At 36.5% G+C, this 25,877-nt stretch overlaps 1 protein-coding gene across 1 annotated transcript in view; it reads right to left on the bottom strand.

The window, feature by feature from the left end:
* The window catches only part of ST18 (ST18 C2H2C-type zinc finger transcription factor), a 232,199-nt gene extending 207,196 nt beyond the window's left edge, over window positions 1-25,003 (bottom strand). The window contains exon 1 of the mRNA XM_039390422.1: window positions 24,659-25,003. The gene's annotated coding sequence lies outside the window, so the exon portion shown is untranslated. The remainder of the gene's footprint in view (window positions 1-24,658) is intronic.
* Window positions 25,004-25,877: the final 874 nt, after the last annotated feature.

Below are 25,877 nucleotides of genomic sequence, written 5' to 3'. Positions count from 1 at the left end.
AAAGTATCAGTTACTTCTCTAATTTCTCTTAATGAGTATGTGATTAGAAATATATAAATGTTGCAATATAAATTATTTCAACAGGCCTTGTTATTCATTATCCCTTTCTAATCAGGTCCATTCTGTCCTGCACTGCACATTATTTCTCCAGTGTGAAATAAACCTATGAACAGTATTTGAAAATCATAGGTCTTTCAAAGATAGGCTACTTTTGGTCAAAGAGTGAGGGGGAAAGGAAAAAGAGATCAGGATAGGAAGAAAGACTTATCGTGCTTTGCACTGCATAACCCATTTTTTCCTTCATAATCAATTCCTACATTCCTTTGACTACTGGGTAGGTTAAGGATTGAAGGAAGAAGCAAATTACCCACTCTACAGGTTGGTTTTCAAGAGAGACAGTCTGTAGGAGAAAACGTTATTTTCATTTGCAGTCGTGCATACAGAAACACTATTCTAAACAGATCTAAACAGGTCTTAACCAAGTTTCAGGCTAGAGTACATCTCCAACAAAGACAAGCTGCGAGAGCTGGGGTTGTTCAGCCTGGAGAAGAGAAGGGTCTGAGGTGACCTAATTGTAGCCTCCACCTGAAGGGAGCTTACAAGACAGAGGGGGTCTATTTACAAGAGCATGTAGTGATGGGACAAGCAGGAATGGTTTCAAACTAAGAGTAGGTTTAGGGAGAAATTCTTTACTGAATTGGCAGTAGGCACTGAAATTGATTGCCTAAAGCAGTTGTAGATGTCCCATCCCTGGCAGTGTTCAAGGTCAGACTGGATGGGGCTCTGAGCTACATGGTCTAGTGGAAAGTGTCCCTGTCCATAGCAGGAGTGTTGAAACTAAATGATTTTTAATGACTCTTCCACACCAAACCATTCTATGATTCCATTATTTTGTTTTCTTGTTTTTCTTCACTGTCTGGTGCTCACATTTCAGAAGTACATTTCCATTTCCAACTACTTTGTAAAATCTAACAAATTTTAACGTAAGTTAAAATTTTAAAACAAGTTAAATTTGAAAATAAATCCTGCGAGAGATGTTTATACATCTCAAACAATCACACCATCAATGGCTCAAAAAACTCTACAGTTGAAATCTTCAATGAAGCTGAGATCCATGGTAAGTCCATTACAGTTCATGGCTAAGTTACCCTAATAGAGATAGGCTAAACCCTTGCCCCACTGAGTATTAACACCCTTTAACAGCAGTGCTTCTGCTTACAATTTGGAAAAAAATATCATAGTGACCTTGAAAATCATCTATAACTTAGTAACAAATACTGAAGCTTAGTGAGGAGGTAAGGAGTCTTTCAGTCTGGATTTGGTGGAAGGTAATTACAATTTTAATAATATATATTATGTTGCAAGTGTTGTGAGTTTTTTACAAACAAATGTTACAATGATTACTGCAATGGATCCAAAATTACAGTAACAGCAGTAAACTATACCTGATTTTTTTTCTAGAGAATGCCAAAACTCAGCTGATATTTCCACAGCTCTGTTCCAGACTATTGTCAAATGACTGGTGATTCTTGCACTCTTGGCAAAGGAAATGTAGTTGCTAGCTTCATCCAAAGAAGGAATTTTTCAGTGAAAATGTTTTTTCCAATAGAAAGGATGAGGATGTAGTTATGTTAATTCACATTTACTTTTCTTTGTTGGTATCTAGTTTTGTTCAAACACAATTACATTAAATATTTCTTTATTAAAAAAAATTCTTAATAAGCCTGTAAAACATGTTATCCCAACACAGAATCCAGATTTTACTTAATTTATTTCCTTACACATTTATTTTTCATGTTCTTCATTCTAAACTTTAAGAAATTGCTGAATAAAATCCCAGGAATCTACAGAATGTTACAAATCTTGCAAAGTTTGCTAGTGGTCTAAAGATAGTTACTTTACATCTAGGTATCTAAATGCACATCAGTGCATTCATTTGATACTAGCCTATAGCTACCGTTTACTCAAGTTTTCACCCAAACTGTTATATACGGACTCTAAGATACTGGAATTTTCTTACAATATCATGCCACTGGTTCTGCCTTCATTTGCTTTCCTATCTTTACAATCTCACTTACAATTTACTGGGTGTACCTGGAATCTCACCTAAAGCCTCTGGCCCTGGTGCGTGGCGGTTCTTGCTGTTTGAAACATCCGCTTTTCTGAAATGTAGTGTTTGCATGGACAAACATGCAAATGTTTGCTCACAGCCATGGATGTTCACAGTTATTGTGATGACTATGTCAGAGGGTTTTTTTTCCTTTTCACAAGTCCATTTAGACCTGTTACGTAATGAGCACAAAATGCTTTCTTTGGCACTTCTCAGACCTGAGTGTCCACAATGCCACTTTGAAATTTTCCTCATCTCTTCACAAACACCAGAGAAAGGGTGGCTCCACATAGTATTTATATTCTGAGTCTAGAGATGTTTTCTTGCAAATGACAAATAAAACTCTTAGAAATTACTTTAAAGTTTATAAATGTATGAAGGGCAGAAAAACTCAACACAGGACAAAAGCAAAACTAAAGGGAAAACATCAGCAAAATTGAAGTAATTAATTTTGCTCTGAGGAGTAAACTGTGCAGCAGTAAAGTAAGTAAGAAAAAGAAAAGTAAGCAACTTCTAGATGTATTCAAAGAAGTACTCATTGCGTAAAGTTAGAGGTTTGGGAGTAGCTATAAACTTTCTTGGGTTTTGTACATTTATGATCCATTCTTGCTAACTGTATAGTATACTCAAAACAGACAACAGAACAAAGCTTCTGGACAACGTGGTACAATTCCTTTCCTTGCCACAAGTCTTCAACTTGTATAGAGCTATGAGTTAGAGTTTGAGGGTGCATTTGTTCTCATGTTCTTTTAATAATTTAGAGATGAAATCAAATTGGCAACTCAGAGCTCATCAAGAGATTACAATAGATCTCAGAACATTCTTGCTCAAGGGTGGCCTTCTGCTTGGCTGAACACCTTAAGCTGAGGCTGCCTGAAGAGACTGTGCCATTTCTGGAAGGTTAGTATTACAGTACTTTCCAGGTACACAGAAATTACCATTTTTGTCATAGTATGACATCTTGTGGACTGCTGGTAGTATTACGAAAGGACTCACTGTTCTTAAATATTACTCACATCAAGTAAACTAGTACATGGAGTGCCTATTTCTTTTGAAGCTGACTGGGTCATATACACAGCTGTCATCTATTTATGGATGAGAAACATTGCAGACGATAAGCTTGTGAGAAAGGAGGTACATAGGCAAAACCTATTTAATATACAGGCACTGAGCCCCGTGATTGCAATGTGCAGGGCTCAGGATAGGGGAATGCCTTTGGTCTCTCAGCACCTTCCTGGCAAGGGGCAGGCTTCCAAGACTGGCTCATTCCCATCTTCAACCTACTTTTTTTCTTAACCCAGTTTCTGGCAGGCAGAAAAAAGGATAAGGATCCCTTGACATGTTGCCTGGCAGGCAGGTGGTAGGTCTCTTTTTCCAAACCTCCAAGGAATGAAGAATGGAATGGACAGACAATATTGAAAAGGTTGAGCGTTTTTTTCCTCCTCATTTCTAAAAATGGAGAGCATTCGGGATTATTTTAAGATTTAGAGCGTGACTAAAAGCTTTCGTACAAGGCATGTGAGCTTGCCTGGTCATATCACTGGCCCACATCACTACCTCCTGATTAACAGTAATGGAAAAAATCTGTCTGATCATTAAGCTCCTGACTACATTTGAATACATCCCCTTATATACTTCTTTTAATTCTTTCCTGACTGACATATTCAAGGAAAACCTGGTGCTTTATTTCAAATAACAAGACAGCACAGAGTTAGGAGCTGACAGAAAATCTGAACTGTATGAAATGTATATAATCTTTTTTTTTCCCCCATGGGAACTGAGGTCAACAGTTTTAAGCAAAATGCTTTTTTGCTCTTAGATTCCTTTGTTGCTTTTTCATTTTGCACACAGCATGTTCAAATCTATTCCTTTTGTTTCAGGCCACCTTATAGCTCTTCATATGTAAGAATATGCCACACACCATTCCAAACAGCAAGTGATTGTGAAGTGTGAATGTGGACAAGGAAAGGGAAAGGAAGCTGTACTTTACAGAAGTACAGAACCACCAAAAAACAACCACCATCATTATTTAGGTGATGCTGTAAAAACCAAGTTTCATTAATGGATACATCCCACTGAAATTGTGAAACATACCATACTTCATCAAGGTGGATGACAAAAATACTGTCTTTAGACTTTTCCTTCATACTTGAACTTACCTTTAGAGCTTTGATGGAGCAGGGAAATGCCAAAATTCTCTAGAACTTGGAAGGAGTTTCCTATTCTAATTTTATGGATTTGAGAGAGGTGGAAGTTTTGGTTGGGTGTATAACCTCTGTGTCCCTAGTGTAAATGAAGGGAAATTACAAAGCACTCTCTTCATCAGTTTAATTTTTTTTTTCCTAGAGAAAAGATTTATCAGCTTAAGAATTACTTTCAAGTTAAAGCCTCAGGAAGCATATAGAAAATCTTTCAAAAAGAGTATAATATTGAGGGAGTAATAGAATAATATTAGGTTAATATTATTCAGTCCAAGATTAAGACCTCATTGATAGTGACTACATCTTTACAATACCAGAAGGCCAGGCAGATATCATGCTTTAGAAAGCTAAATTCAGCTGTCAGTCTCGAGCTGATTCCCACGCTATAATGGGCACAGACAAAAGGATGTTGTGTAACTTGTTAAGTGTCTGTCTGTGCTATACCATTTTTGCAGACACGTAGACTAAAGACAACCAAAAAAAATCACCATACTAATAAACTACATTATCAGAGCTAGGTACAATTATTAAAGAAAAAAAACAAATAAGGTTTTCTTTTCAAGAACATGCTACCAAAGTAATTGTACTCAGTTGAATTTGACCCACACTGCATATTAAGCCTGGCACAAACAAGTATGAACATAAGGAGAGCTACAAATGATGACGTAAAACACTAAATCTAGCCTTCAGTGGAATCTACCAGCCTCACAGGGTCAAAAGCTGAACTTTAAAGAAGTGGGGTAAAACTAGTCTTTCTCAAATATTTCCAAACTAGAATGTTATAAAATCCCTTTGATCCCCCGCCCTTGCCATGCATTCTTATTCTCAAGTGATTGCTTAAAGAAGAAAGTAAAAAAAATCATGTCCCATTGCTTATATGTATTTATTACTAGTAGGCAGCTGAAGGCCGAACACTTGCCGTATAAAAAGCAATGGTAATGACTTAGGCATTAGTTACATAATAAAAGCCAGAAATATTAACTAAGTAGTGAACAGAATTATTAAAAAAAATATAACAAAATGCAGTTCAATCTCCAGTTTTCTTCCCTTCCTTGTTTTCCTATCATTCTTATCTTTTTGCTAGTCAGTTATCCCTTCTGTCCCTCTCCCCAGCTCCTGGATGCAGTTTGCACTGACCATTGAACTTGATTAAGCCACTCTGCTGGCTGCAAGTTGTAAAGAACATCACATAATTTCTGTTGTAATTCTGTTGTTATTCCTAGTGGTCTGCTATATGTCTTCTGTACACTATGTGGATCTGAACCTATATTGCCATTTCAGAAATAGATTTCAAAAGAAATTTGAAAGGGGAGTATATTGGATATTAGTAGATGAGCAGTATGCAGTCTGTAGCTGAATTATTTGGGAAAGCAACAGTGGGATATGAATACAGGGAAGAGGAGGAGTTGGGATGTAGGGAATGTGGGGAGGGAAAGAGAGATGACTGACTGATAACTATTTCTCAATCCAACGTGTATTTCCTAGATAAAAATTCGCTATCTGTCAACAGCTGTTACACGGAGCTCTTACTAAGCAGTCACCAGAAAGGAAAGCAGGCAAATACATTTCTGACACTTAGCTGTTCCAATCACCAGGATGGAACAACACATAACATTGCAGCAGCATGACTAAACCAAAGTAGCTTCTTGTTCACAAGCAGTTGTACTTTGCAGTACCCAGGTGTTATCTACTACATATCTGCATAGAGTATGCTCACTTCTGGTAAGCTGAAATCTTGGAATTCTTTGGAGTTCTGCACAATTAGTTTACTGATGGAGATAGGCTTAATGTAGACATAAGTGCCAGGCATTAAAAAAATATGATCTTACAGTTTCTGTAAGAAACCATAAACTAAAAGTATAACACCAAGGGAAAAACATCCCTCCATCTAAAACTGAATTCCACGAAAGAAGAACAAAATTAATCTGCACAATATAGCACTTAAGTTGAAGGACACTTTCTGATTTCAGAGAAAAAACCCCAAATTGTATATTCTTGAGTATCAAGTCCAACTGTTAACCCAGCACTGCCAACTCTACCACTAAACCATGTCCCCAAGAGCCTCATCTGCATACCTTTTAAATACTGACAGGGACAATGAATCAACCACTTACCTGGGCAACCTGTTCCAATGCCTGACAACCTTTTCCATAAATAATTTTTTCCTAATATCCAATCTAAATCTCCCTGGTACAACTTGAGGTCATTTCCTCTTGTCCTGTCGCTTGTTACCTGGGAGAAGAGATTGACTCCCCACCTCATTTCAACTTTCTATTAGATAGTTTATCAGACATTCCTCATTAGACTTGTTTTCTAGACACAATTTTCCTTAATTCATTATTTCATTCTTCTGAACAGATATCAAATGCCATATCATGTTGTATTATTTCATTTGCTTATCAGGGCAAAGGCAATGTTTAACTTTTCATGACTGTGAAGTCTACAGTTTTGCTCTAAATTTCCAATTGATAATTGTTTTTAAATATTTATAATAGAATTTTATTTCTATTTTTTTTAAAAAAAGCATAACATTCTAGAACTACAATGAAAGCGATTGGACAATGACTGTTTCTGTCTCCCTTTAAAATGCAGAGTCTAAGCATTAAAGTAGATCAGTAGTACCATAATAATCATTTTTCAGGGAAAAGAAAAAAGAGGAAAGAAGTAAAATCATGTAGACATCTCCTGTTTGACAGAAGAAGTCATATATGACAGAAGAAAACTCAGGATTTTTCCCAAATTAGTTTTAATCACTCCCATATGTTACAAACCATACCTTTTTTTGTTTCTTGATTAACAAAATTGTGAAAGCTTTATTTTAGGCCTAGTAAGGAAGAGATAGGTCTCACACAAACATGTTTTACACCTGAGTCACTTGATGATCAAACCATTTAGTCTTAATTGTTTGTTTTAAAACCAAGTATTAAATACTTTAGGAAGAATGTGGTACTGTTAGCAGACACAGACCCAGCCTGAGTCATTACAAAAGATGTAAACAAACTGGATAGAGTCCAGAGTAATAAAAGTTATAAGAGGTGCAGAAAATGACCTATGAGGAAAGGTTGAAATAATGGAGCTTGTTTAGTCTAGAAGAGTAAAGACTGAACTGGGACATGATCACAGTCTTCAAATATGTATAATGCCCTTTCTATAGAGGACAATGATCAACTGTTGTCTGTGTTCACCAAGGACAGTGCAAGCAATAATTTACAAAATTTGCAACAAACGAATTATAGTTTGATATTAAGGACAGATCTCCAACTAGAGCTAGCTAAATAACAGGATTCCTGGTTTGGAGAAGGTTCAAAAGTATTTTCAAGAGTAAATTGAAGTTTTGGACTGATTCAGAATACTAAAAACAGTACTGCAAAAATTCATAACATTAAGGCAAACGACAATCAGTCAAGAAGGATTAAATATGATACAATTTATTTTAGAGAGAACATTCTCATAGTTGCATTAAAAATTTGGTTAAAAAAATTAAAAACAGTTTTAACTGTTCAGAAAAGTTGGAGAGGCTCTGTATAGTCTGGAGAGGTCTTTTTAATGCTTGCTATTCTTAAATATGAAGGAATTTCTCCATTTGTAGTATATTTTATGTCTTATTCACATAAATATATGGTATATAGCTACTGACACAGCAGAGTTCTTTAGTATACACTTAGAAGTGGAGCTCTTTAAAGCTAAAGGACAGCCTTTATTCTGCAATACTACATAATAAAACTGCAGAAAATATCCATATAGCTTATCTTATAAACAAAGCAACTATAGACACAAAGTGACCTCCTTTAGAAAGAAAAAAGATGCTGTAAGTCTAATTCCACCCACTCACTGTCAGAACCTGTGTGTATAAATCATAAATAGCCTACGAAGTGTTTATTTAAACAAAAGTCAGTTTTACAGTTTATTCAAGAGCACATTAAACTTAACTGACTTCTGTCCTCTATAAGTAGCTGGGATAGATAATGCATACATATACAACAGAAAAATCCACATTTGCAACACATATGAAAACATTAGGTGATATGTCTTACATGACCATTTCCCCTCTTTTCACCAGAAACCATTTATATTAATTTCAGTTGAAAGGGAAAACAGGGTATCTAATAGAATTCTAAAGATTAGCTACAGTCCTATATAGACACTAAATAAATATTACATCTCTTTTATTAACGTTAAAATATAATCTAAAAGTTAAAAGATACATATTTTGAACAAAAATGTGCAATGTACAATTCAGAACTATTAATCAATTCAAACATTTTCATTCTGTCAGGTCAGAAAAAAAATTTTAGCATCCAATCTAAGTGCTGACAACAAATTTCTTTTACTTAATATGGATATTATTCTTGGAAAGAGACTAGCACCTGAAAGATGTTAAAACATGGAATACGGATGTTAGGATAAAAGTTATGGAAATTAATGGCATATGAAGATGCCAAACAGTCCTATACACTAGTACTCATTAGTTGATTGTCTGCAGAAGGAATAAGTTTCATGTTTGGAATTCATTTTGATAACAATTACAGAAGCTAGAGTTAGGATTAGTCATTTGTGGTAAATACTGGAAGTGTAAGTAGCATCGTCCAATCCAGTTGTCCCAAGTAAGGCTACATTCACTACGTGAGAAAATCTGCTCCATAAACCTGTCTGAAATACAGCTGAACTTCCACAAGCTAGGTTAAAGATGGGAAATCTACTTATGAAAAGCAGGGTTTGCTTTGAGATATGCTGTTGGCATGCGCAGCTAAAGCAGACATCAAGCATTTAAACTAAAAACTCTTTCCAGGTACAGCTACAAAGTATTCTACCCTATGTATAGTCTGTGGAGAGAGATTACCTCTGTTCTCCTTACTCTGGGAATGCCTCTTACTTGCTTAGAAACATACAGGACAGGAGGGACTGTTCCACTGCTCTGCCACTGGATGCATGTAGTCTGAAGTTTCCCACATACCTTTGCAGCTCTGCAGACTGCAGAGTTAGAAGTACACTGGAGTCTGCTGAGGAAGTGACTTCTGCCTTTGCAACCTGTGCTCTCATTACATCATATGGTTTCATATGTAGGAAATCCTAAAACATCCCAAAGCCATCAAGACACTCAAAATCCACAGCAGAAATGGTGAAAGAATCTTTAGAAACACTAATGTTTTGTCTAAATAAAAAGTTCGATGCATGTTTAAACATTTTGATATCTATAATGCTGCTTCTGTTACAGACAAGCATTTCAGGAAAAGAAACAGGAAGCACAGCAACCTAATATACGAGAAACACAAATACTACATTTGACAGAAATTTCAGTGCAGTGTACAGCTTTATCTTTTGTTCTGGTGCTTAGGTACTCCAGTGGTGATTGGGAAGCACTTCAAAGCATTTCCCCTAAAGGTTTATGCAATGTTTAAGCAAGGGACTAAGGAGAACTTGTTAGAGTCTAAAGCCTGGACTGACAATTGAATTATATCTTGACTGCACATCAGAATGAAATCCAAAGGTGCACATCTCAGTCTATACTGCACTTGAGTTCCTACCAAATTAGGAATCGAGACTGTGAAGTAACTTACTTAAGTTCAGATACAGCTAGTGAGTTTGGTTTGAACATATATCAGGTGAAAATAGAATCCCTGTTTTCCAAAGACTACAGTTCTTTTCCTCTGAGAGGAGCAGTACTGCCGTTAATTCCAACTGCGGATCCGGCCAACTGTGTTTGAGTTAAATCCTCCTCTGAGGGTGGTCTTCATTGTCAGGCTGAAGTAGTTGTAAGTGTTGTTTTTCCAGATTTGAAAAATCCTAGTTGGGCAAATTCGTACAGAGGTATACTATATAAAATTTAGCATCTCAAATCTGAATAAAAGTAAGTTTCCTGAGTCAAATGTGTATATAAAATGTATAGACAGAGTTAGGGCTAGATTAAAAGTTGGTTCCTTGGAAGTTTAGCATATATGGAAACTGACTAAAGGACCTATTATGTGAGTAGTTAAATGAATTTATTTGCATTTAGCCTCAGCACAACATAATGTGAACTGTGACCTTTAAAAGATCATAGCACACAAGCTGCACAAAGACAGTTACAACCCCTCAGTAAAAGCTTATCTTTTTACCTTTAAATGTTACATTTAAATGCTATCATCAAAATCTGTACTTCTAGTTTCATTGCAATTTAAAATTACTTTGTTCTGATTGTTCTGGGTTGGTACTGACGTATTTATCACAGCAAATCTGCATCCAGGTAAAAAATCAGATACGGTTTTGGAAGCTGGAGGTGTAAACGCATTCCAAAAGTCTACAGGTTTCCTTCATGCATCACATTTGATCTGTAGCTTATTAAAACTCAATTATTCATCTAATGAATGTTTCCACTAATCAGTTCATCTAAGGACTTCTAGATTTGATATTTATAAAATAATTTTTATTTTATTTCTAAGACACAAAAGATTGTAGTGTGACAACTTAGAGAATTTATTTTAATACCTACATCATCAATGCCATGACTAGAGTTGATTTTGACAAGGCTGGATGGCTGCTTTGGTATAGGGTACACTCTCAATTATTTTGTAAATTAATATATATTATGCATTCTTATCAATGTATTCACATCAATGGACTGCCCTTAGGGAGTGCAGAAATTCAGAGACTTGGATCAATGAGACAGAGATATAACTTTACACAGAGGTATAACCTGAATCTCTTAATTAGTGTATGACTAGCAATGTGGATGCAAAATGATTCACATATGATTGAGCTAAAGCAGATGAGCAAAGACACAGCTCACCATGTTCTTTTCAGGAACCTCACTGACAGACTTCAAATAGCAGCTGTACCTATGTAATAAGAAATATACTTCATCCCTAAAAATCAAGAAGAATGTAGTTCTATAGCCAGCCCAAATCATTTGTGAATCAAAAACTGGACAGTTTGGGCGACAGTATGAAGGGCTAGATGGGTCTGTGTGGCAGCTGAATCTTTAAAACATTTCCACAAATACTGGTTAGCTTTCTCTAATTATCTTTTTAATTATTATTTCTGTAGAAAGGTACATATAAAAGTTTTGAACATACGGTTTGCACTTCAAGATTTCCCAGAGATAGTTTTGTCTCCAAGGATATACACACAACACACATGGAGCTGTTTCAGTTCTTTTGCAGTTAGTCAGGCTGACTATTGAAGATTGCTGACAGATCAGGAGTTTAAGGAGTATATACTAGAATTAATTCTACAGTGGATTGTCTACAAAGAGGACACAGTATTATGACTAAAGGGTATTTGAGAGTGTAACTATGAAGCAAATCTGCAAGTATTTCTTACTGTTCAGAGAGCAAACTGTTTCATATCTTTTACCTGTTCAAAGAATTGGAGATCTTTAAGTTGTTGAAGAGCCACTTATATTAAAGAGGAGGAAGACATGATGAAAAAGATAATGTGCAAGTAGAATAAATCTGTCACATAAATAAAAACAAGGGTATTTCACTGAACATTACTGCTAATTTGAACCCTGAACGACCCATGGAATATGGTTCTTTAGGAAAGCCAATAAAGATAACTTCTAATATCATCAGCAGGATATTGGAATAGCAGCTACTATCTGGAAGTTCAGCTCATTTTAGAAGTAAGGTTCAGGGAAGTAACTAAATTACAGATGAGAGAAGGTGTCTCTTCAGTTATGCTATCCATTAGATATCTCTACTTGTAAGGTCCTTAAAGGTGGCAAATGTTAAGGAAGCTTTAGTCACTGCCTAAAAAGAAGTGCTTTAGCAGCCTAATCAGTAATGTGTAGGTACTTACTGATTCATTTTGTATGATTTTGGGACCCATATCTGCCTGTAAATACTGGAGGATGTGCTCATTTGATGAAAAACTAGATTACCAAATTATTACTCTTTTGGAAGATACTTCACAACAGCACATGATGTTTTAATGATCATTATATCATTTTGTATAATCATGGTGATTCTTTAAGAATCACCACCAGAGATGGCTAAATAGTAAATGACTGGTTTCGGGAAAACTTCTGTTGCAAGAGTCTTCGCAGTTGACTAGATTGGACTGGATTAGACTCTCCAAATTGCTGTTCTGCTCAATTATTAAAACCAGCTGACCCATGGTCCTCCATGACTTTATGGTCCGTCCCTACTGCTTATCTTAATCTATGTATGAGAAATCTTTTAACTTCCTTACCTATGTATGGAAGACTGTCCTGCATGACCATCTCTACATCTGCAGGAACAGTTCTACTGACTATTTACGAGTCTAGTTCGATGAGCAGGAATCACCTGAGGGTGTTGCTGGGGCTGCCAGAGTGTAATTCAACACATTTAAGAATAAAGGAAGGCCTATCAGGGGCAGCCTGTGGGAATCTTCAGGACTGCACAAAATTCCCACTTGGAGCATTCCAGTAAAAGTTACTCAAGTATTTCTTGCAAAAGTGGTTATAAATTCAGTCAATCACTTTGTCTCAAGTCAGTCTACCGTATCACCTACATGATGGTTAGATGAGGAGGTCCTGGGAATTGACAATCTCAGTGTAGAGGGTGTGTGCTCAGGCACAGCCCTTATATTCATCTTCACCACAGCTGTAGTTGCGTTAGGACAGACATGAATGCCATCCTTCCATCACACTTACAACTTAAATTCTGCAGTTCTATAGCTCCTGCCACAAGTAACACTTCTCTTTTTCACATGTATAACAGTATCTGCATTATTTCACCCTAGATCTCACTACAGACTCAAATCATTACAAAACTTCAACATTTTGCATCTGAAATTGGAAAAATGTCTTTATCATTTTCTGGGGGCACAGACTGTATTTTCTTCTTTCTTACTCTTTGATATGCAAATGTCAATAACTTAATCAAATGGTGGGACCATCTCCCTGAAAGTTACTGTTCTCAATATTCACTTGTGCTGATTTAAATGTGAAAACAACTGTCCATTACACTGACAAATATTATCATCTCAAATTTTCCATCAGTCCTTTTCCAGGCATAGTCTTATGTTTTATACTTACACCCAGATTGCTTTGGGAACCCAGTGATTTAGCAAAGTATTTGTAGTGCGAATATACACCAAGTATAACTCTAAGGTATAAGCTGGAAAATGATGTTGCAAGATGCTAATGTAGCATAAATAATATTAAAGTAGCTTGTGCTCCTTGCTTCCCATGTGTCCTACGTCTGTATGACCCGTCCTGCTTCTCCATTTGCTACAACTATAAACAGAAAACTAAGTTTTACTTACAGAAAGCCATTTTCTACCAAGACTAGACTTAAGTGGGACTGCTCAACTATTTCATAATGTTGGTCACTAGCTTCATTATCTTCACTCTAGAAGAGTAGCACAATATCAACAGCAAATCTCATATTTTACACATGCGATTCTGCTGACAGAAATAAAGGGTCTGCATATCTTTAAGTTTACCGTTCAAAGTTCCAAGAAGTTTTTCTCCCACACTTAAATAACTGTTAAGTCTGCAAACATATTTGCAGATATATCTCCCTAATGTTTATCTAGTTTTTTTGCATTTTCTGGTGAATATGTCACATAGAATTCTGAGATATTTTTCTCTATAAAGGTTCCATTAAACACTTTTACACTAGAATAAGGAACTGTGATAAACTACCACTAGATATATAAAAATACTTTTAAATTACAGAAGTAGGAAACTTTAACTTTACAGGAAGATAAGACTGTATCTGGATCCTGTTTCTGTATCATAAGTATCACAGACCAATAAAGCAATCTGTGCTCCTACAGATTTCTTGCCACATGCAGAGAATCCTCCTGCAGCTTTTAAGGGATAGAATAATGATCTGAAAGTAGAAGTTTATGTACCCAATTCCAAGGGCATTCAATAAAATACCATATCTAAAAATGAGGTCTTTTATCATGCTTCGAGAGTACACAACTCTGAACAGATTCAGAAAGGAAGAAAGCTAGTGATATCAGGTTTTTTAACCGGGTTTGATTTCTTAATGAAAACAGTCTTATACCATATATGGCTTGCAGGGCAACTTTTTATCAACACATATTTTTGTCTCATTCATTCCTGACCAGACTACTGCTGCCAAAACACCTACACTCAGCGACTGCAAACTGGCTAGCCACCCGTCAAAAAACCTGATATGCTCTGATAGATTCAACCCTGTACTCTAGTCTGAAAAAGAAGAGAGTAGGAAGGAAAGGGCAGGAAAGTATTTACAGTGCTCCTAGCATTAGTCAGGGTTGATAAATAAAAATCTTTAGCTCTCCCATTTGACTTGTGCATTTTTAATGTTGATAGATAAATGGTAGATGGGCAAATCTTCTCAGACATGACATTGTGTTGTTTTCAATTTGTTTAATCACTCTCTCCTTTTAATGTTTCTCTAAGTGATCTAGTTTTAGCTGGCAAACAACATTCAAAAATGTCTTTTTCAGCCAGTGACTTCAGTGGAATCCAATTTTTCCCTTTGAGCATTAAGGAATTCACATTTCCTGCCTCTTGGAACCATACGCTCTCTAGAAGCGTTATAATATCTCTTTGTGGACAAGCACAGAAGGAAAACATTCTAAAAGTGCTTTTCTCAGAGAGTAAATTAAAGCACAGGAAACCAAAGGTATGGGTAAGCAGTAGAATCTCTTTGTAAATGCTGTGCTACTGCATCAGAGGCCACATAGGAGAAAAAAAGAAAATAACCCAAGATTATATTTTTCTCCTCCTTCCCTATTTATAAAGGCTTGGAGAGAAACATTCTAGCATGCTCTGGTGGAAAAGACTAAAAGTAGTCAGTAGGTAATTTTTCAACAGCAAACAGCAAGAGCTTCTAAGAATATAAAACCAGAGCTCAGTATGGAGACTTAAAGCCAGTTTAAAAATAGAATAATTTGCATTCTTTTGTTGAATTCAGCCAATAATTCTTACCAATCACAAATATCTTGTCTTCTTGACACATATTTTCGAAAAGAATGCTAAAAACCACCTAACTGACAATTTTTAATCTGCTATTTCACTCCCACAGCCAGTTGTCCCAAAACACTTTCTGCTTTCTAAAATAAGATTACTGGCTTTGTAAGTGAGGAGAAAGCAGAGTTAGTTGCTTATTTCAATTTTAGTAAGCCTTTCAACACTATTTCTCACGGCATCCTCACAGACAAACAAATTAAGGAAGTACAGACTAGATAAGCAGACAGTGAGGTGGACTGAAAACTTCCAGGCTCAAAGGGCTGTGATAAACAGCCTAAAATCCAGCTGGAGACAAACCAACAGTAGTGTTCCACAGGGGTTGAAATGGGATCCAAAACACGATTTAACATCTCCGTTAGTGACATGGGTGATAGGACAGAGTTCATCCTCAGCAAGTTTGCAGATGATACAAAACTGGGAGAAGTGGTTGATAAACCAGACAGATGTGCTGTTATTCAGAGGGATCTCAACCAGCTGGAGAAATGGGCTGACAGGTATATCTAGAAGTTCAACAAATGGAACTGCACATGGGGAGGACTACACCCCATCCACCAGTTAGACTCGGGGCCTACCAGAAATAAAGCATCTTTTCAGAAAATGACCTACATGTTCTGGTGGACAAGAACTTGAGCATGAGACAACAGTGTGTTCTTGAATAATATAAGGCCATAACATCTTCATCTGCATTAGGGAGAGTGGTGTCAACTCTTCCAGAGCATTACCAGAAATTATTACTGTCCTCTTTAAATGGATATATGCCTGCAGTTTTGTGTCCAGTCCAGAACTCCCCAGGACAAGAAAGAAATGGACATACTGGAGCACGGCTAGTGAAGGAAAATTAAGATAATGAAGGGATTACAGCACCTGTTATAACAAGAAAAGACTGAGAGAATTGGAATTATCCTTGTTTATCCTGGAGAATGGAAGGCTAAGGTGGAATTGTACCTGATGGGAAGGGTAAAGAAGATGGAGCTGAAGGTACAACTGACAAGGTTATAGTCAGTATGTGGTGAAAGGACAAGAAACAACAAGTACAAATTTATAGGCAGCAAATGTCATTTAAAGGTAAGAAAAAAATTTTTACTGTGAAAATGGTCAAACACAGGAACAGGTTGTCCGAGGCGCCTGTAAATTCTCCATCTTTGGAGACATTCAAAACCAAACTGGACTCAGTCTTGGGATACCTTCTCTAGCTGACTGTTTTTAATAGATGGGTTTGTCTCCAGAAGTTCCGTCCACACCTCAACCACCCTGTGATTCTGGTTCTTCTGCTACAAGTTCCTCTGACATAGGAGAATTGATGATTTTGTGTCTAGACTGTTAAATACAATACAACATAAACCATAGCAAGGATAAAAGCAAGATCACTAGAAAAGCAAGTAGAGAGAAGAACTGAAGAGAATAGTATCTCACACATAACATGAAGTGGAAGCTATATGTAATGAAACTCAAGCTAAGATCTTTATATTTGATTGAACTGTATCAAAGACTTCAAGAAAGAAGCCCTGTGGTCCTCAGATGCTAGAAGACTGCGTGGCCACCTGACCTGTAAAACTGTTGATCAGTGTCAACCAAAAGACACAACATTCACCAGTACAGGCATTTAAGTATATGTAGTACTGGTTTCTCAAGTTTCTAGCATAGTTAAAATATGTAATGAACAAGGCTTTAGCAATGCGGTCCCTCTTGAAACAAAAAAATGTTAACTAAGGTCTGACTGCTTCTTGCACCACCAAACAGCAAACCCATCAAACAAACCACAAAGTAGAATTGTTTTGAAGTGAAAACTTCTTTGAAAGTCAATCTCATTATCTAAAATGTTCTATTATGAAAAACATGGCTGCACAACTTGAAAGTAAATGTTTTAATTAGTTGGTTCCAGAATTTAAGATGTTTCTAGGAAGCCATGCTGTATCTCATTTGAGCACCTCACTCAATGATGACACATATTAATTAACACAAGGTTTTCTCAGAAAAACATGCATTACAAACACAAAACTGCTTAGTAATACATTATATTAATTGAGAATAAGATTTATATATATATATATATTTATGACTATCACTGTGTATAGATTCCCTTCACAAAATGAAAACTTTAGGAACTGTTGAGAGTGAGAAAAGCAAAAATAAGAACAAAAATAACTGTACTTGTACCATTTGTATGACTGCAATCAACAGTATCAGGTTGGTGTTTAATACCATGCAATGAGCTCATACACAAAACAGGACTGCTTGAGCATGAGATCCTCATCCCAGCCTAACAGGCAAGTAAGATATTCAAGCTGTGAAAAGCAGATGCTACAGTAGAAAATTCAACAACAAACCACCACCAACAACTCGTATCTGTGCCATGCACAAGCCATCAAATATGGGAGTCACTGACACACTTTCAAAAAAAATCAAACCTCTTTGACTTGAATTCTTGACTAGACAGTCTGTGAACACGGTAAAGAAAAAAATAAATCAGACCATTTATCCCATAATTCTATGTAGTATAAAGAAGTTACAAGATATTAACAAGCCTCCTTAACTACTTGCATCATCTCTAGATCACGCAGAAACAGTTGCCCCATTATAACACATTTTTAAAGCTTGTAAGGGAAAAGAAAATAAAAAGATAATTTTATACACCTCACCATTCAAGAAGAGGTAATTTCCTTTTTCTTTTCCATTAATATTGCAGAGTCAAAGACAGATGGAGAATGTTGGCACACCAACTGGAAATTTTCTTCATGTTTTTTTAGCATACTTACTTTTCACCTTTTCAACCACCTCAGTCTGATGGGCCGTGAACTCCAACCACTTATGACAGAAATACCAGTAGGTGAGCCAAGCCAAACTTTACTACCAGTGTACAGTTTAAGTCACACCTTATCATGATGTCAGAAGAAGAAATGGTATAATCCCAAATTCTAGGTCAAAACCACTTACTTTACCTGTTCATTCCTAGGACTAGTCATTATCTTATGTACATAAAGGCACCTTTTGCATGCTTATTTGTTACATCAAAATGATTTATCAGGTCTCCTTGCCTTCTTAATTACTATACTTATCTATTTTTGGTGGTTGAGACAGTGGATAGATGAACTAAACGAAAAAAGAAAAGAAAAGAGGGAGGACAATATTTCAAGGGTGAGTTCAACAGGGTAAAAACTCGAGTGGTTCTAATGAAGGTCTCTGAAGTCTGTGGTTAGTCAGAATCAAGGCACTGGTTAAGATTCAGTGGAGTCAGGAGACTGAAGAGGGTCTGAACCATTTGCATACCAGTTGCATTCCACATAACTTTTTTTTATAAGCTTATAAAAGAAAGAGAAACTGGTAGCTGCACCTGAACTGGGACAACTTGTTATTATATAAACATCAAAGAGATTAAAAATGCTTTTATTTTGGGGCAAAGAAGAGAGAGAAAGGCTGAGAAAGGGATAGTAGAGATAATGGTCATGAGAGAGATCAGGTGGAAGGCTAAAATCAGTGAGGCATGAGATTGGATTAGGAGGATACCAGATTAGCATCAGTGATGAGGAGAGGGAAGGCAAAACACAGGGAAGAGGAAAATTACTTAACATTTTATCAGTTTTCTCTTAAAAGATACTTAGGTCTTCTGCAAAGAGAAAAACACATACATTTTTCAAATTTTCTTCGTGTCCTACCTCTACTTCATGAAAGAGCAAAGCATATTGAGGATAAATAGGGATTTAGGCTTGGAATTTGGCCATGCATTTAAGAATAGACAAAGCAAGATCACCTAATTTGAGTTTTCCACAAAGTTAAGAGAAACAAGGACAGAGGGTAGTTATGAGAGGTGAATTTGTAACGGCTTTGGCCAGATGACTTATAATGAAAAGAGAGTTAAGAGCAGCAGATTCGTTGATTAACTATAGGAGAAAATGACTGTTAAGTACTGATGAAGACTGGTCTATTAAAGGAGGTCAGAGTGAAAAAAAGAATAGTGATGAGCTAGTGGTGGCGGGAGCTCCATAAAAGGATGGGAAAATATTTCATAACTGAAAGAATTAGAATTGAAAGTGCTGAGTAACAAAAAGTTTAGCAAAAAGTGCTTTCAGAAAGCAGGAGAAGTAATTCTCATCTGAAAATAAAGAGATTAAATAAAGGAAACAAGACACATCAGATTTGATTGGTCCTCTGCTTGGAAATTAAAAAATACTGAGCAGTGAACATAGGAGATAATGAAGGAAAAAAAAGATAACCAGGAATAAAAATCAAAGAAGATTTTTATACTCTGTGCCTCTACTAAGGTTTAAAATAGTTCCAAGTTGCTGTTATATAGTTTCAAAAACCTAGAGAGTAAAAAGAGGTTACTCAAGAACACAGTGACAGATGGAGATGTCAAAATAGATGATATAACGCCTTAATGTCACTAACTGAACAGTAAGTCTTGTTTGAATGAAAACTTTGCAGCAGATGATACCTTTATTATTGCAGACAATCCAAAGTGCTGCTGTATTATAATTTATAATTTTTATTGATCAGTGGAAAATTTAGTAGTCTATATCTATAAAGGTTATTTTCTTTCCTGGTGATATCTCTAAATTTCTAGTATCTTTTGCACTATTTACAACTGTTGCCTCACAGGAAATCTTTATCTTCAATGTGCAGAGTTTATTGGAAGCACAAGAGACCTTTGTTTGGCTGTCTTAGATTATGAACTGAATACAAGAAGATGAAGTGAAAAACTGACATAAGATAATGAGTCAGGCACTAAAGATAAATTCTGCGGTGACTGAATTGGAATTAAAGTGAAAAAATTATAGTTCAAAAGTAAAACAGCAGATATTCTAGTTCATTCCAGATCACAAACTTCCTTTCCTCAGAAAATCAGGAATCCTAAACATCTGTGCTATTCTTTATGTACTGAAAGAGTAAGTTTCATACACATCTAGCAATACTTAATCAGATTGCAGACAAACTGATGCACCGTATTTATTCTTCAAAGGAGTCTAAAACTATTTTTAAGTGCTATAGAATATTAGCATTCACTTAAAATAAATAATATATGTTACATTTTTGTGTAGCCTTTTTTTTTACTTTCTTAGCTCATCCTATAAAGAGCTGATGTCCCTATAATAAACATAACTCTTGGATATGTATTCTTTTAATTCTTATATGCATTTTGAAGAACGTCTTCGGTCATCATTTTCCAAAATACAAAAAGTTTTACCAAATTAATTCACTACAAGATCATCTAAAAGGCTGTATCTCATCACTCCAGTGGTTTATTTAGAGCATACTGTCCACTGAAATTGGTTTTGCTGCGTGATGTTATCATACTCATAGAGTTACAGATATTTATTTCATGGTTCCCTTTAAGCTGGAAGCACAAGTTTGCTCTACACATCCAGCTTTTATGTCTTGGAAGCCTAATCCTTGTTGGAATTAATTTAGGGAGGTGTTCACAAGGACGAGCTGTGATTCAATGGACTTTTTTTGTTAATCTTCACTCTGGTGATTGGAGAAAGGGAAGGTCATTTGGAACCTGGCTCAAAAGAGATGTTAAACTGTAGGAGTTCAGAGTTGTTTAGCTAGCTGAGGTGCCAGCCAAATGCTTTCTGAAAGGAGGATGTAAGATTTGGTCTCACTTCTGGCTTTCTCTGGTTGAGTACTATAAACTCTTGGAATAGCTTACGAAGTTAGTTTGACCTACTGTTCCTAAGCATCCAAAGAAAACAACAATACACAGTTCTACCTAGCATGCTGAGGTTGAAGAGGAACTAAAGAACAAGTGTGAAACCTACTATATCCTTTATTCAATTTTATGTTCCACAGAAGCAGTTACACGTGAAGATGTGTGAGATTTTTAGTTTGTTTGTTTTAAATGCAATGTTTCAGGAATGTAGCTCAGTTTCTTGCAGATATATTATGGGGTTTGTGAATAAGCACAGTTTTTAATTACTCTTAATGATTTATAGCTGCTTGGAGATCACCTCTTTTTTTTTCACTTCTCAGCTTCATGTTGACTAGCTGATTATATGTCACTTTCCAAAATGAGGGGTGAACCTCTTAAGAGAAGGAAAGAATGAACAGCAAGTAACCCTGTTTGTCAAGAATTGTCTTTGCTTGTGTGTTAATACAAAGAAGAGCCATTTTTAAAAACTTTAACAAAATCCTGTTCTCCTCAGTTTTGCAAGACAGTCTCTTGCAAGAAAATCTAAATGAAAGCAGCATGAATTCTGACCTACCTTCCATGTATGAGACTTCCCAAAGAAATGACAGAATAGCCAGGATAACTTATATGGCAACACTAGGTCAAATGTTTTATGAGGGATATTTCCATAGCCCTAGGATGTGTCCCTTGTGGTTGTAACCTGGGCGATTTGATTGAAAATACAGGGCACTACTAATTGCACAGGAGTCCTCCTAGTGCAGTAAATCATTTTACTGAGTGCTCACTTCTAGGAAGGAATACCAAATAAGCAAGCAGAAGCTATGAAGACCTTAATTCTTATTTGATAGGGTTCAAATATGAGTTATGATATCACAATCCTGAATGAATATTTGCATGGGCAAATTTGCTTTTTTTTTTTTAATATCAGGAGCTTTATCAAGAAAATACATGTAAGACAAAAGAATACATACTAAATACACTGTAACTCTTGGGTATCTCAAAGTTATTGTCTATGATGATTCTGGAAAGAATAGAAAACTGAAAGAGGATAAAATTAGGCCTCACTAACTCTTTTACAGTTCATTCATTTATTAGTGATGTTACTATCCCATGAAAACTCATTCTTTTCTCATCAGACTCAGCAACAAACATCATAACATTGACTTATTGGGATATTTTAACTTTGGCAAAAGGAAAAACTTAGAATTTTTAATAAATCTTACCTTTCTAATTGATAAAAAAGGAAACCTCAGTCCATGCACTGCACTGACCAGTACTAAACGCTTATGTTGTATGAAGTCCCACCATATTCTTATTGAAGCTTAATGACTATAATGTTACCTTGTAAAATAATCATACAAGTTTGGGTTTATTTGCTCTGGTTTTAATGGATAATGACATTAACAGTGGTTTTGTAAGAAATTTTAAGCCGAGTTCAAAAAAGTATAAGAACGGATTTATGGGTCAAGGGTTATATTTCGCCCAGACATAAAATTAAAAGTAATGTTTAAAAGGCAGACAGAAGACTTTGTACTAAACCTAAAAAAGTTTCTAACTTCTTCATAGATTAGGGTGACCAGTAACGGTTTATGTAAAGTAATAATAAAATATCTACAGAGATCTGCTCTGGCTCCATGTGGAGGTTTCTATTAGCTTCAAATCCAGGTTCTGAACCCTTGATGGGACATTCAGACTTATGGGGAACAGTAGAGAGAGATGTAGCTGCTATTACATCAGTCAGCATGGCTGAGTCCTGCTAGGATGATTGCTGCCTAGCTCTGGCGCTGAAGGGAGGGCTTGAGTCCTCTCCACAGATTTGCCTTTCCAATGGAATTGCACTCTGGTCACCAGCCGGAGGAGCTGCAGGGAGAGATGAGCAGGCTGTGCAGGGAAAGTGAAGGGATTGACAGCATTTTTGTAGAAAATCTGCAAAGAAAAAAGCCTAAGCCATGCAAAGCAAGTGTAAAAGTAGAATGGCTTTAGGGGTTGTTTCAGATGTCTGAATATCAATGCATATATCCTGGGGAACGACCAGGAGGAATCGCGGGTCTGTGGATGGCTACAGAAGTTTTACCTCGCTGAGATTATGCAGACATGGAGGTTTAACTCGTAATTGGAGTTAAAGGAGGAATGTGGGCTCTTTCAGAAAGATAGGGTGGGTGGGCATGGAGGAAGGGTTGCACTCTTTGTAGAGAGGTGGCATCAATGCATGGAGCTTTACATTGTGTCAAGTGGCAGAGAAGTTGAGAGGTCGTGGGCAAGGAATACAGGACAGACCAGTGCAGGTGTCAGGTGTCTGCTACGTATCTGGCCAAGAAGACCAGCCAGATGAAGCCTTTTTTCAGCAGACAGAGAAAACCTCACAGTCACATGCCCTGGTGCTCATGAATGATTAAAAACACTTTCTGCTGAAAGGGCAATAGAGATTTCTGGCGTATGATTGAAAAATGCAGACATTGCATCTGTCCTGAAGGACAAGAAGGAAGACCTGTGGAACTGCAGAACTCACCTGTTTTCAGTCTCCTGTGAGTCTCTTGGGAAGTAATTTCTCGGTTCCATGATGTTCGATTATAGTACAAAATAATGAAAAATTTGAAAACGTAATTTGAATTTTAACCGGAAATTTAAGAAATGAACATTACTTCTGTGTTTCAGAAGAGAAATTGCTGTAACCAAAAAAGTAAAGAGGAAGTTAAAGAATTAGGTTAAAGAATTTTCATTAGAGGAAAGACAATGTTTTCTGGAATAATGATGAATGACAGCTAAGGAGAAAATTGAAACAAGATGGCAAAGTGTTGAGTAATAGTAAATAATTAGAGTATCTGCAGGGTTTTTCCAAAAGAATACATTACCCATGTTTGTTTATTACTAAAAATAATTATTATACTGCTTCCTAGTATTTATTGTAATGATAATTTTTTGGGGAATCTTTGACAAATCGTGATCATGAATAATGTTATACCACATATATGCACACCTTTCCTAAAAGAATAACCACGGTTGAATTCAGCAATTGTATTATATAGATAACATTTTAATTCAGTAACTGCTCTGTGCTACTTTTCATAAAGTTTCAAATGGAAGAACATTCAAAGTTTATCTGAAACATAATTTTAAAACTGCCGTATTTGCTTATCTAAGGATAAAAAGTGAAAGAAATTTTCAACTATGGTAGAATAGCTATTCATTCATTCATGTATTATCCATGTATGCATTTAAATGTGAGCTTTTGAAAAATAAATGATTGTAAAAATGTTTTTCTTGTAAGATTTTATACTACCTACAATCTGAATTTTCTGTTCTTTGGTCAATGAATATCACTCACCTCTTCCTTAGCAGGATGTGTTGCTACTACACATTATCTGCCAAACGATCTGGCACATTTCCAGTCACAGGGAGACCCAAAATCTGCTAGTTAATTTTTGTGGAGTTGGCACCTATGCATGTTTGCCTGTAAAAATATGATTGCTTCCTTCCTTCATTTATTTATTTCCTGACTTTATTGGTTTTGGTTAAAACATTAGTGCAAGTGCCAGAGAAGTTATTGCTTGAAACAAAAACTCTGTGACCTAGAGATTCAAATGTCAAGAAGGTAGGTATTTTTATATAATTGGAAAAGAACTCTTCCTTAGCTGTAAGTGTATGTATTCCTACCCTGATAGTTTACAAAATATATTTGTATTTTAGAGAATAAAATGCATTGTGCTGGTAAGATTATTGTACAAAAGACACTAATATCAACTAAAATAAAATCTTTATATCATAGAAAACAAATGAACAAAGTTTACCTTACTTTGATATTGTGAATTCATAGTCATAGTAGGGGCAGAGCACTGCAGAGTTCATGAAGACAATTAGCAACAGGATCAGATGCAGGCATGGGTGAAGTAGGTGGCTGTCTGGGTAGGCAGGGCATTTACTTCTCCAGGTGGTACCAAGAGTGATACTCGGGGTGGTTCTGCAGTCTAACTCCTGCCTACGCAGCGTGAAGACAAAGGAAGAGCAGGATCTGACTAGTCAGACAATATGAACCTTATTGTGTTTCTTTCTCTGCAAGAATAGGCCCAGTGCAAGTCTTTTGCCTCCCTAGCTCTGCAGCTGCAATCTGGAAGAGTTTGTGGGGCCTGTTGAGCAAGAACAGTAAAAATTGGGCAGTAGTGAAAAAGGGAGATTGTGGGAAAGGGTTAACACCTTACAGGAAGATTATCGCAAGGAAGGATGGGAAATGTAGTCTCTGCAGCAGGCCCCCGAAGGCAGTGCTCGACTGCACATGCCCACTGGAAAGATTCGAGAATGATCGTTGGGGAAATAGCACGTGCTCTATAATTATGTAACCTCTTATGTAATCGAGGAGTATAAAAACGTGTGCTTGACCGTTAATAAGGGATTTGCCAGCTTGCACTCAACCTGGTGGGTCCGTGTCAAACTGCCACAGAAGACCACAGTTAGAGAAGATGAGAGGGCTTGTAGACGGTTTGAGCAAGAAAAATATGAAAGTCCTGAGCCCTACAGGGGCAGAGGAATTGGTAGGGGAAAGGAGATACTGCTCCACACTAAATTCCCCCTAAACCCTGTCCTTGGTGAAGTCTATCATGGCTCTTCTCGTCTCTAGATGTCTTCTGGCAAAGTTTCCTCCTGATTTGTGAAGAATCACAAAATGGTTTGGGTTGGACTAGTCCTCTAAAGATCATCTAGTCCAACCCCTCTACAATGAGTAGAGACATCTTCAACTAGATCAGATCGCTCAGAGCCCTGTCCAACCTGACCTTGAATGTTTCCAGGGATGGGGCATCAACAGTACTGGATGACATGAAAGCATGCATCTAATTCAATAAGTTCTGTAAAACTTGTAGCTATTTAAAGTGGGAAGGAAGCTATTGTAAGTAGGATAAAGGGTTACTGGTAGTTACACATTAGAATGTGACTGCTGCCCTGTAAATATAAAACAATTATAAAAAAGAATTCAAATGATTTTTAAAACAGTACTAGGCCCTGTTCCAAGTGCAG

This window comes from Pipra filicauda, unplaced genomic scaffold (genome assembly GCF_003945595.2).
Source record: "Pipra filicauda isolate LSUMZ 115617 unplaced genomic scaffold, ASM394559v2 scaffold81_size6448238_pilon, whole genome shotgun sequence".
NCBI classification, from domain to species: Eukaryota; Metazoa; Chordata; class Aves; order Passeriformes; family Pipridae; genus Pipra; species Pipra filicauda.
This window is presented reverse-complemented; position numbering and strand designations above follow the sequence as displayed.